The 13,473-nt window shown below is 51.7% G+C and overlaps 1 long non-coding RNA gene across 3 annotated transcripts in view; it reads right to left on the minus strand.

Moving 5' to 3' along the window:
• Positions 1 to 4,844: 4,844 nt before the first annotated feature.
• Positions 4,845 to 13,473, minus strand: part of LOC123375926 — a 70,311-nt gene continuing 61,682 nt past the window's right edge. For all 3 annotated transcript variants that reach the window (XR_006581626.1, XR_006581625.1, XR_006581627.1), the window contains one exon: positions 4,845 to 4,904. This is a non-coding gene — a long non-coding RNA (uncharacterized LOC123375926). The remainder of the gene's footprint in view (positions 4,905 to 13,473) is intronic.

Consider the following 13,473-nt stretch of genomic DNA (forward strand, 5'->3'; position numbering starts at 1 on the left):
CAGGCCCAGCCTTGCAACATCTCACCAGGTCCACAGCCTGGGGTGGGAGATGGGACCTCTGGTCACAGGCACTTGCTGACTCTCCTCAGTGTGGTCTCAGCCCAGAAGGTTCCACCCATGAATCACAGGGGGAGCTAAAACATGTAAAGGGCTCTCCCTCTAGGAGGGTGCAGCATATTCTCCTTTATCCAAAACCCTGTCATCCGAACTGCCGCATTATCCAAATCCATTCCTTGGCCCCCAGCATGAGATAGATAAAAGCTCTCTCCAGTGGGTATCTATCTATCTCGTGCTGGGGGACAAGGAGGGGATTGGGCTCGTGCAGAGGTTTGGATAATAGAGCACAGGTCCTGACCAGGACAACAAGGAGGACAAGCCCCCAGCTGTGGGAGAGGCCTCCCCACTCCTGAATGGATCCTGCAGCAGCTCATGTAGCTCTCTGCAGCCCCGCTGTCACGGGGTAAGTGAGCGGAGCAGTGACCCGATCCCTGCAGGCACAAGGTGTGGAGAGGAGGCTGAGGTCATGGAAAGGCAGAGCAGAAACCCCCAGCCAGGACTCTGTTCTGCCCTGCAGGGATCAGGGGTCACTGGCCCTGCGGCAGCGCAGCCCTGTTGCCATGGCAGTGAGTGAGCTGGGCAGAGCAGAGACCCCCCTGGCCAGGACTGCAAGGAGGAGGATGACACCCCACCCACAGCCACTGCTGAATGGTTCCTGCCCTCTCAGTTATCCAAATCAAATCCATGGCCCCCATGCTCTCTGGATAGCCAGCAATATACTGTACAAGTCTTTTTACAAAGGGGTATGTTCGGGGTTTGGTTTCCTGTGTCCTGAATGCCCAACTCCCAGCCTGGTTAGTGGGGGAATTCAGCACATACATCCACGCCAGCTTCACAATGGTGAGCACCTTTGTACTTGACCTTTAAGGCTCTTGAAGGTGGGCAATGCCACAAAATCCATGTCTGAAGGCAAAAGAAAGTGAGTTCCTCCTGGCCTCTCCCTGACGAGTTGAGCCAGATCTCTACTGGGCGATGTATTGCCACACCTGTTAGTTCTGGTCTCCTACTGGAGGTGTCCTGCGAGAGGCAGGAAGTTTTAAGGAAAAGCTCAGCGAACTAAAAGCTGGAAAGCAGACAGCCCTGCCCTCCCTGTCAGTACCTTCCACAGACGCCGGGGCATTGGGAAAGTTAGGAGCAGATCAGAGGCGGTTCACAGGGAAATGGGGTTGAAGCGGGAATGGCTCTGCCAAGTAAGAGCCATTGCAGGTGGCCAAAGTCCCTGGCAGCAAAAAGCTCCTGGGGGCAGCGAGGGGAGAAGTAATTCCTCAGCGCGCAGAGGGAAGATGCTGGTTTTTCAGCAGGCCAACTGCGGAGGGGCGGGAGAGAGAGAATGGATTGAAATGACTTCAGTCGATGATGAGATGTGAGTGGAGCAGTTATTTTTCGTGCCGTTGCTGTTGTCTGCAGTGTCATTATTCTAGCGCAGGCTCCTTCCCACCAGGGCTGGCGCATGAGCCAGACGGGGGACCAGTCTCCAAAGCGGAGCTCGGGGCTGATGTCAGGCTGCACAGCATCGCCATTGAGGAGGGGCAAGCCGTGGCATTGCCTCGGACAAGGTTGACCCAGGATGGGCCGCCAGGGATTAAGGAAGGGGGCACTGAATAATCCAGAGATCCACACTGGGACAGCCAGGCCCCTATTGTCTTGCTATGCATACACTGACAGCCATGGCCAAGGCTCTCCGACACCCCGCAGCCAACCCATCCTGCCTACTGCTACCGAGCAAGGGGCCTGTATGAAATTTCCTTGTGCCCCTGGCTCAGCTGTCACCTTCCGCTCACGTTTCCCCTCCCCCCCCCCCCAGCTCCTTGGCACGCCCCATCCAGGACCCCTCCCACCTCCCTTCGGAGCCTGTCAGTGTAGCTCCTTGATCAGCTTGATGGCACTGCACCAGGCAAAGCACCCCCTGCTGCAGCCACTGGGCTCTTAGCCATCAGCCCAGGTGACAACTTAGCCTCTGCTGAGGTGGCGTCTTCAGACTGTGGGCTGCAGCCCCACCTGGTGGCAGATCAGTGAAATACACATCCCAGAGCTGCAAGACCAACTCCAGCTGGGCATTGCTAAAATCCACCTGTTCCCATTCACAGTGATGCTTCCAACCCTCCCCACGCACCCCCCAAAAAAGCCATCATTGGGCAGAAATCGCTGTACTCTGTGCTGGCTAAGGCTGCACTAGCTGCTGTTACCTGGGAGGGAAGGTTCAAACCTGGCTCCTGGCCCATGCTCCGGATCTGAAGAGGCTCTCTGGAAATGGGTGCATGACCCAACTCTGTGTGTTCAGAGTGTTCCCCAGCATATTCTTCTGCAGCCGTGAATATGGACCATTTTTAAGAGGCAATATATACAATGGATTAGCCCCCAGGAAGATTGCACCATCCTAGCAGACCTGCAAAGGCCTCCTTTTGCATTGTGGGCAGGGCCGGTGCAACCATTTAGGGGGTGCCATTTTCTTCGGCAGTGACCGCAGCAACTGGATCTTCGGCCGCCCCGGTCGCTGCCGGCATTTAGGCGGAGGACAGGGCTAGATCCACATCCCTGTACTGGGGTATGGTGTAATTTTAACACAGTTTTCAATACAAGCCATCACTTTAACTTGTAAGGGGTTCCTGGTCCTGCTTTCAGGCTCAGGGGCTCTGTAGGGCAGCCTGTGATCTGAGTCTTGTGCAGTCAGTCTGCAAAGAGCCAGCCTCGAGTAAGGTGGGGTGAGTGGTGCCTTATGGAGCAGCCTGCCTTGTCACTGCTTTTGGTTCTGGATTCTAAGCGGCATTATGGTGCAGCCCTCCAGACAGAGCATTTGGGGTATCTAAACTCACTGTGTATTTGCCGTGAAACAGAACTCTGGGCTCTGTAGGTTCCTGACTGCCAGGCTGGACATGATTTGTCCAGGAGGACAGCCACAGGGACCCCTTGGGGCATGTCCAGCCTGTCCAAGGTCTCCATCACCTCGGCATCCAAGCACCACTCACATGGGAGCCACACAAGGTCACTTTCCTCCTCCAGGAGATGTCCCGCCAGAGGGAACAATTCCACCTTCGGGTTTCAAACCCCCTCCTTTAACTGGATGCTTGATTGGAGACAGAGCCTTTGCTGTAAGACCTCGTGCTCCTGCTGCCTCCGCAAACCCCATACATCACCTGGTAGGTTGCTGTGGAAGTGGCTGTTACACAGAAGTGCCTAGAAGCCACACAAGGGCCGTGTCCCATTAGACAAGGTGCTGTACAGACACTCAGTGAACGACGCCACCCTCAAAGAGCTAAGTGAAGAAGGACAGAAAGGGAAACAAATGAATAGAGAGGGGAAGACACTTGCCCAAACAGTTCAGTAGCAGAGCCCGGGCTCCAGACCTACTGACCCCCAGGCCAATGGCCAAGCTACTAGACCATGCTGCCTCCTTCCGTTACTGTTACTAGATTACAGTAGCACAACACACAGACACTCACTTTAGTTACCCTGACTTTTGCCTTATATCAGGGCATCCAATCCTTGCCACTCAAGGGCCCTCTCAACAGCTTCTCAGGGCTGGTCCACACTAGCTCTTTAAATCGAATTTAGCAGTGTTAAATCGAATTAAGCGTGCACCCATCCACACCAGGAAGCCATTTAATTCGACATAGAGGGCTCCTTAGTTCGACTTCGGTACTCCACCTCGACAAGGGGAGTAGCGCTAAATTGGACATGGCTATGTCGAATTAGGCTAGGTGTGGATGCTAATCGATCTTAGTAGCTCCGGGAGCTATCCCACAGTGCAACACTCTGTTGATGCTCTGAACGCCAGTCGGAGCTTGGATGCTCTGACCAGCCACACAGGAAATGCCCCGGGAAAATTTGAATTCCTTTTCCTGTCTGGACAGTTTGAATCCCATTTCCTGGTTGCTCATTGGGGCGAGCTCAGCAGCACCGGCAACGATGCAGAGCTCTCCAGCAGAGGAGTCCAGGCAATCTCAGACTAGAAAGAGGTCCCCAGCATGGACTGACCGGGAAGTCTTGGATCTGATCGCTGTGTGGGGCGATGTGTCTGTGCTTTCGGAGCTGTGCTCCAGCAAACGGAATGCAAAGACCTTCGAGAAGGTCTCCAAAGCCATGACAGACAGAGGATACAGCCGGGATGCAACGCAGTGCCGCGTGAAAGTCAAGGAGCTGAGACAAGGCTACCAGAAACTCAGAGCGGCAAACGGACGCTCCGGAGCCCAGCCCCAGACATGCCGCTTCTACGAGGCACTGCATGCCATTCTCGGTGGGTCTGCCACCACTGCCCCACCAGTGTGCGTGGACTCTGAGGATGGGATAGTGTCGACGGACTGTTCCTCGGAGATGTTCGCGGACGGGGAAGATGAGGAGGACGAGGCAGTCGACGGCGCTTTCCCCGACAGCCAGGATCTCTTCCTCACCCTCACTGAGATCCCCTACCAACACTCCCCAGCCGTTACCACGGACCCTGAATCGGGAGAAGGATCAGTCCGTAAGTGCTTTAAACAAGTTAACATTTATTTATTAAAAGCAGCTAAGACCAACGAGTTAACATTTTTTTAGTAATTAAACAGGGAGAGACATTAGGAGAACAGAAGGTCTACATACAGGGGGATGGAACTTTTATCTTCATAAGATATCTCCAGGAAACTCTCCTGGAGGTAATCTAAAAGTCTATGCAGGAGGTTCCTTGGCAGAGCTAGCTTATCGTGTGCCCCGAGGTAGCACACTTTGCCTTTCCATGCTATAAGCTGGAACTCCGGGACCATTGCCCTCACGAGCATGGCGGAGTAGGCCCCTGGGTGGTGGTGGCTTTCTTCCAGCATGCGCGCTCTCTCTGCCCGTGAGACTCTCCTCAGGGTGATCTCTCTCGCACACTCCTGCATGAAATTAGAGTAATTGGGGTACTATTAGTAATGGGAGCGCTTAACTGTTCCTTTGCATAACAAGAAGCCTCACTTAACAGCCACGTGCTGCAGTCTACAGAGTGGCAGCATACAGGGATCTTTCCCAGTGAACAGCCGCGAGGGGGTGCAACAGGGGCCGAGTTTATGCTTTCAGGATTGCCTGCATCAAGAGGACAGAGCTGTACATTCACTTCTATGAATCCAAAAGTGTTTGGCTTACCATGCCTTGCTGCTACACAAATTCTTCTTTCCTGCAAAGGTTCTCTGATCTGCAGCCCAATACCCCAGGCAATGAAAGCGCATTCAGAGAAATCGAACTTTCCATTAGAGAGTGCGCATGAGACAGGTGCTGTGCATACTCTTGTTCACAGACACCGAGTAGACTATGTTTCTTTGTTTAAAAAATGTATCATTGTAAGAAATTCACTACCTTTTTGACATCACACAGGTGCAACTGTATCACGACCTGATGCACCATGCCCCTCACAGATGATGGCGCAAACTAGAAGGCGTAAGAAAAAGACAAGGGACGAGATGTTTGCTGAACTTATGGGCTGCTCCAGAGCCGAGGCGGACCAGCAGAGCCAGTGGAGGGAGAACCTCAGTCAGCAGCACCGCTCACTCTGCGAACGGGAGGACAGGTGGCGTCAGGAGGACCAGCAGGCGACTCAAACGCTGCTTGGACTAATGAGGGAGCAAACGGACACGCTCAGGCGCCTTGTCGATGTTCTGCAGGACCGCAGGCAGGAAGACAGAGCTCCCCTGCACTGTATCTGCAACCGCCCACCCCCGCCTCAAACTCCAATCCCCCCCTCATCAAAAATAACAAGAAGGAGGGTCACCAGGGGCCGTGAAAACTGTCACTGCACCACAGGACAGTGTTAAATTACCCAAAAGCTATCAGTTACTACATTTTGAAAAGTCCTTCCCTTACTGTGTTCTTGATTATTAAAAGTAGTTTTCTGTTACTTACTTTTTCCGTCATGGTTTTTTACACAACGCTGTGTTAGATGTCTTGGGTGGGTCGTTGGGTGGTTGAGGGGGTAGTGTAATGCATAGGACAGTCACCTTTAGCAGGGTACAGAGACGGGGGCTGGATCAGCAGCATGTCACACACACAGTGCAGTCAGTAGGCGGTTAGCTGGTATGGGAGGTGGTTTGCAGGTTTTCTGTCGTTGGGGGTGGTACGTGCATTTGTAGCGGGGGAGGGGGGTTACAGATGTCATGCAACGGTCCCTGTAATGGACCGCAGAGCCACGCAGCAGAGGAATCTGTATCCGTCCTCCCCCGCAACAAGGCCACATAGCCCCCGCACACAGAGTCCAAAAAAGGAGGGATGGCAGGATCCGTTGAAACAGCCAGTCCAGCACTGCTGACCGGTCTGGGAGCGGGAGCATGTCAAACCTCGACTTTAGAGGCGGTCTTTACATGACCACACACCCTACCCAGCACAGTGTGCGTCCCAGTTTCAACCCTTTAACGCAAAGTCATCAATAAAGACACCGTTGTAAAGCTACAGTGGAGCACGTACTTTAATTTTTAAATGTGTGTTAGAAGTTGGGGAAGCGGGGTGGACGGGGTATGTAACTGCAGAGGCTAGTCAACAGTAACTTGGTAAAAAAACAGGGGCAGGTTCAGCTTCTCTGTGAAGAAACTGAACAGTCACAGTTCACGCTGCTCGCTGCTCGCTGGTACTTGAAGAGTTCCTTGTCGCTGTGCAAGGTGCCTGCATAGGGCGTGACGAGCCAGGGCATTAGCGGGTAGGCTGGGTCCCCTAAGATCAGTATGGGCATCTGCACATCCCAAGCATTATTTTGTGGTCCGGGAAGAAACTACCTTCCTGCAGGCGTCTAAGCAGACCAGAGTTCCTGAAAACACGCGTGTCATGAACTTTGCCTGGCCACCCGACGTTGATGTTGGTAAAACGTCCCCCATGGTCCACCACTGCTCGCAGCACCATTGAAAATTAGCCAAATTTCTCAGCAGCTGACTGCGGAAGAGGTGGATGATAAGTTGCGAGGAGCTGACAGCGGCCACAACTGCAGCGGGATCCGTGCTCGCAGTGCTGTGGCGCCCGCGCTGTCACTGAAAAGAAAAGTGCACGAACAGATTGCCAGCTGGCGCTTTCAGGGAGGGATGCTGGGTGTGATTGACGGTTCAATGATGACAGTTACCCAAAACCACCCTCCACACAATTTCCCCCCCCCAGCATGCATTGGTGGGAAATCCCAGCATTCCAATGGGCGGCGGGGAGTGCGGGAACTGTGGGATAGCTTCCCACAGTGCACCGCTTCCAAAGTCGACGCTTCGCCCGTTACTGTGGACTCACACAGTCGAATTAGTGTATTTATTGTGGATACACAACTTTGACTTCATTAGGTCGATTCCAGAAATTCGAATTAAGATGAATCGAAATAGTCTTGTAGTGTAGACGTACCCTCAGTTGACCCTCATGTCTCCACCGTGTCAGTCAATCTGAGCCATATTCAGACTATTGGAGATAGGATATTGACAGATTGAGAGGGGTTTATGCTCTGACCAGAGTGATTTCATTTAAAATGGTAGAGGATGGGGTAGGACAGATAATCTAAGCAGCCAAAGTGGATTGAGTAGAAATCCCTAATGTTTATACATAGGTTCGGCAAACTTTGATTTTTTTATTGTGTGTAATTTTGATGGATAAAATTGATGTTTATTTTTAACCTTCTCCCTCCCACCCCAATTTTTATTGATTTAATTGTTCTACAGTTTCATACCAAGTCCTCTGATCTTGGCAGGTGCTAGATGCAGGAGAGGCTGCACTTGTCGGGCAAAGAAGAAACCCACATTTGATTACTGTAGATGGATTTTTTTGACCAATTTCTGTGTGTAAGGTGAAACTGACATTTAATGACAGTTAACAATGTAAATTGACTCTTACCAAGTCTATTTATATTGTTTATATTCAGCCCCCAACTGAGAGGGAGGCAACTGTACAGCTTACATGCAACCAGCATGCCAATTTTTTTTATACCTGGAAATACAAGAATATTATTTACTACATACCAAATACAATACATTAGAATGATTTGGGAACCGCAAAAATCAAGTACTTTGGTAAATTCAGATGCTAGAGGGTTGCAATGTAAAAGCACAGCTCCTGTAGCTTGTAAAGGCTGTGCTGGGTTTATTATGAATAAAGGCTGCATTTACACTACGGTGCCTTTCATTCTGAAGGATCCCAAACTGTTTATAGAGCTACATAAAAAGCTAAGTCGCCCACTGCTGAAATGGAGCCAGCTCTGGGGTGGAACACAGCAGCCAGCTGATGTCAGCAACAGTTTTTCCTGGAGTAAAAATACAGGAACATCTTTGCCAATGAAACTACAGGGGTGTATGGCTGGGAGGGGCAGGGAAAGTATTTTAGCTAGGCAGGATGTAATTACCCAGACTGGAATTAATCCAGGACTCCGGGGCCCATAATGCAATGATATTTGTAAAGTCACCATTAAACAGTGCCTGAAAATAAAATGCAAATAATCCTTTAGAGCTGTTCATTCCTTGTTCAGAGAGCTGGAATACTGTCTGATTTATAGAGCACTGCAGGGGACACAGTAGTTTACAATGGATGGCGTGTACCCAACAAATAAAAGAACCTCTGCTCAGAACGTGCTGTGCAATCCAGAGGCACAAGAGGGGTGCAGTGCAATGCAGACACCTACCATGTAGGCAATATGAATGTCCAAGATGTTCTGTACAAATTTTAGGTCTCAACAGCCTGGGGCCTAACCCTGCCTTCCCTTTCCTGGATGCTGCACCCATTCACTTCTAGGGACGTTCCACCGATTTAACTGAAATTAGCCCGATATTTACCATAAGCATCCCAGGCTGCAGACAGCACAGATGATAGCTCACTGCATAAACATGTGCAACGCCAACAGGACCAGACCAGACATACTACAGTAGCCCAGCCAGTCACCTGCCCCAGGTAGTAGCCTATGCCAGATGCTTTAGAGGAATCAGGCAGTAAAGAAACAAGACACACCGATGGGCAGATTTGCCAAAGAGCTCGAGTGCTCTGTGCCCACAGTTGGGTCCACTTGTCCAAAGAGCTCAGCACACAACATGCAGCCAATGTGCCAAGCATTGCTGAAGATCCAGCCTCTTACTTTGATGGCTTCATGGATACCAAGGTGTTTTGAAAGACTGGCCCCTTGTACACCTGGACAAGCAGGCAGTGCTTTCCACAGCCAAGGTATGAAACCTCTCTTCCCCCCAGGTTCGCCTGAGCGTAAGGGTTCTAACATGCACCCCAGTTGGCGTAACTGCAGGAGCTATTCCTCAGGTGCTACTTTACATTTACAGAGAGACACCCTGTAACCAGGTTACTCCATTCCCATAGCCCATGAGGAGCTGAAGATATTAGACTAACAAGTGCCTAAAAAGAAAAAATAAATCTGCAGTCACAGCTTCATGAGCAGACGTGTTAATTGAGTCAGCACAAGAATAGTGCCCAGTCCATGCTCTCAGTAGCTGTGCAGTGACAAAAACAAGTACTGTAAAAGCTTATTTCAGTCAGACAAGCAGAGACCACTGTGGGGAGCAGCTAGGTGTGCAGAGTAAGAGAGGGTATTATTTTTCTTAGTGACTTTTCAGAGCAGAGTTGTACTTTCATGTCCCAGGGACCACAAACCACCTTGACAGGGCTCAGTCCCCCACCAGTGAAACGGAGCTGGCTCTGGGGTGGAATGCAGCAACCACCATATCAAACCCCCTCCTTTACCCGCAAAATCTCTGTGTGTCACCTCCATGTTTCCAAAATGATCCCAACCCATCAGCTATTGCACAGGAAACACAATAAAGAAGCCAGGCCACACAGATCACTTCTTATCCCAAAGCAGAATCCTTGTTCTTAGCTACAGTTCATATTGGAAATACCATTAGCTACCAGATTGTTTTCACAGATTTCCTTCCACAGCCAGCCATGCAAGGACCCCCTGACCTGAACACAAACTTCCCTCCACCTTGGCTGATCATTGATAGCTAAGTGCTTAGTACAGTCCAGAAACACACCTTATACAGGGCCGGCTCCAGGCACCAGCTTAGCAAGCAGGTGCTTGGGGCGGCCACTCCGGAGAGGGGCGGCAGGTCCAGTTATTCGGCGGCAATTTGGCGGAGGGTCCCTCGCTCCCGCTTGGAGCGAAGGACCTCCCGCTGAATTGCCGCAGATCGGGATCATGATCACGACTTTTTTTTTTTTGGCTGCTTGGGGCGGCAAAACCCCTGGAGCCAGCCCTGACTTTATAGCAACCATTCCACTGAGTCAAAGCATCCAACCTACTTCACTCACCTCCGGAAGAGTCCAGTGAGCTGGCCGGTACAGATGGAATCCACACTGCTCAGCTGCACGCCCCAAGACTGGTGCGGTTACAGGCTAAGAGCTTGATCAGGCACAGCGCGCTCCAGCATGTGCTTTGAAGGCCGAATGACATTCCACACGTATGTGACTCCAGTCATTGCACTCCCTGGCATCAGGATATAGCACTGCAGGGGTCTTCACTTCTAGAGAACCCTGCTGATCACCTCCTTGGCCTATTTCTGCCCAGCACTTAGTCCTCCAGTTAAGCCACACCTAGGCCAGGCCCCTTCTGTGGCACCAAAAGTCCAGTTAGCAGTCTAGACAGCCTCGGGCCAAAAAGTTTGCCCATCCCTCCTCTAGGCTCAGCCCCTTCCTGGGCTGGAACTCCAGCTGACTGAATTCTCTCTGTGAATTCCACCCTGACTCTTTCACAGCTGGAGTTATTAATGGTGACTACAGCACCAGAGAAGGCTCATCTGAGGATTAACTGTTTGGTCACAGACAAGGCTGAGTTCAAATCCCCTTCTAGGGCCAGACAGGTTGTGCCAGCGCAAGTGAATACGCTGCTGGATCGGGGACCCATGGCTCACCACCTGGCAGGACTGAATCCTAACAGAGAGCTTTCTTTTTGGCTCCAAGTATCCAGAGCTTCTATTCTGGCAGCAGGAGGAGCTCTATCCCCATACCCCTTTGTGAATGCTGAGTGCCCACAAGTGTCAGAATGTGTCATTTCCTCCAGAACAAACAAGGGAAAACATAACAGGACCGAACACTCACCAGCAGGAAGAGAAGGAGATGCAGCAGCTTGATGCAAAATGGCTGTTTTAGGCCTACAACTGCCTGGCTCTGCCATATTTAAAGGGCCAGCCTGCGAAAGGCATGCTGGGAGAAAATTTCCTGTAAGAAGGTGACCTGGGCTGGGGAGGGTTCATAGAATAAGACAGTTACCTTTTCTGTAACAGGTGTTCTTCGAGATGTGTTGTTCATGTCCATTCCATGTTAGGTGTGTGTGCTCACCACATGCACCGATGCTGGAAGTTTTTCCCTCAGCAATATCCGTAGGGGACCGGCTCTGGCGCCCTCTGGAGTGGCGCCTGCACAGCATGGTAAAAGGGGTGCTGCCAGCTCGCCAAACCCTCAGTTCCTTCTTGCTGGAAACTCCGACAGTGGGGAAGGAGGGTGGGTCGTGTTGCTCATGTCCATTCCACATCTCGAAGAACAACAGTTATGAAAAAGGTAACTGTCTTTTCTTCTTCAAGTGCTTGCTCATGTCCATTCCATATTAGGTGACTCCAAAGCAATACTCATGGAGGTGGGTAGGAGTTCACGGACATGTAGATTGCAGCACAGCTCTGCTGAACCCATCGTCGTCTCTGGCCTGCTGAGTGATGGCATAATGAGCGGTAAACATGTGGACCAAGGACCACGTTGTGGCTCTACAGATGTCCTGGATAGGGATGTGTGCCAGGAAGGCCGCTGAAGATGCCTGCGCTCTTGTCGAGTGGGCTCTGACAATTGGCAGCTGTGGAATGCCCACCAAGTCCTAACAGGTCCTTATGCACGAGGTAATCCAATTGGAAATCCTCAGCAAGGACACCAGATGACCCTTCATCCTATCCACTGTAGAGATGAAGAATTGAGTAGATTTTCTGAAAGGCTTGGTACGTTCTAAGTAGAAAGCCAAGGCCCTCCGGAAATCCAGAGCATGAAGACGCCTCTCTTCACTGGTCTTGTGCGGTTTGGGACAGAACACCAGGAGGAAGATGTTCTGGTTCATATGGAAGGTGGAGACCACCTTTGGCAAGAAGGCCGGGTAGGGCCGCAACTGAACCTTATCTTTGTAGAAGACCATGTACGGAGCTTCTGAGGTCAAGGATTTAATTCCAGAGACCCGTCTTGCCGACTTCTCTGTCATCAGGAATGCAGCCTTCCATGACAGGTGGGAAAGGGAGCAGGATCCCAGCGGTTCATAGGGTGGGCCAATGAGCCTAGAGAGGACCAAGTTAAGATTCCACTGTGGGACAGGAGTCCGTACCTGAAGGAAGAGTCTCTCAAGCTCTCTCAAGAATCTGACTGTCATGTCATGGGAAAACACCTTTTGTCCTTGGATCAGCGGGTGAAAAGCAGAGATGGCCGCAAGTTGCACTCTAATGGAAGAGTGTGCCAGACCCTGGTTCCTCAAATGGAGCAGGTAGTCCAGGACAGCCTGTATGGAAGAACGCGAAGGACATATGCCACGCTCGGACGCCCAGCAGGAAAACCTCATCCACTTGGCCAGGTAGGTCAGTCTGGTTGAGGACTTCCTACTCCCCAGGAGGACCTGTTGGACTCCTTCCGAACAGGTCCGTTCCTCCGGGTTCAGCCACGCAGCATCCACGCCGAGAGATGGAGGGACTCGAGGTTGAGGTGTAGGAGCTGGCTGTGGTCCTGTGACAGCGGGTCTGGGCGGTTAGGCAGGGGCCAGGGAGGGGCTGCTGACAAACTCATGTGCATGCTGAACCAGTGCTGGCAACGCCACACTGGGGAGATCACGACAACCCGCACTTTGTCTCTCTTGATCTTTGCCAGGACCCTGCTGATGAGTGGAATCAGAGGGACTGTGTACATCAGGCTCCTTGACCATGACAGGAGAAAGGCATGGGGTGGGAGCCCTTGTTCAAACCTTGCTGAGAGCAAAACCGGTGGCATTTCCTGTTCTGTCTGGTAGCGAATAGGTCCACTTGGGGAGTTCCATCTTTGGAAGATCATGCAGACTACCTCTGGATGGAGCGATCAGTCGGGGTGAGAGGAGAAGTCCCTGTTGAGCTGGTCCGCCAGCATATTCTTGAAACCTGGAAGGTGACAAGTTTCCAGGTGGATTTTGTGGCTGATGCAGAAGTCCCATAGACCGAGTGCCTCTTGCCAGAGAGTCGACAAGTGCACTCCCCCTTGCCTGTTGATGTAGAACATCGAGGCTGTGTTGTCCATCAGGACTCGTACCACCTTGACCGACAAGTGGGGCCGAAAGACTCCACATGCCAGCTGGACTGCTCAGAGCTCTTTGACATTTATGTACAGCTTTGCCTCCTCTGGGGATAACATCCCCCGTGTCTGGAGGTCGCCGAGATGCGCACCACAGCCGAGTCCGAGGCGTCCGACACCAACTCAATGGTGTGAGTGGGGCTGTCAAACAGAACCCCCTCCATGACTGTCCTTCGGTTGGTT

This window comes from Mauremys mutica, chromosome 8 (genome assembly GCF_020497125.1).
Source record: "Mauremys mutica isolate MM-2020 ecotype Southern chromosome 8, ASM2049712v1, whole genome shotgun sequence".
Classification (NCBI taxonomy): domain Eukaryota; kingdom Metazoa; phylum Chordata; order Testudines; family Geoemydidae; genus Mauremys; species Mauremys mutica.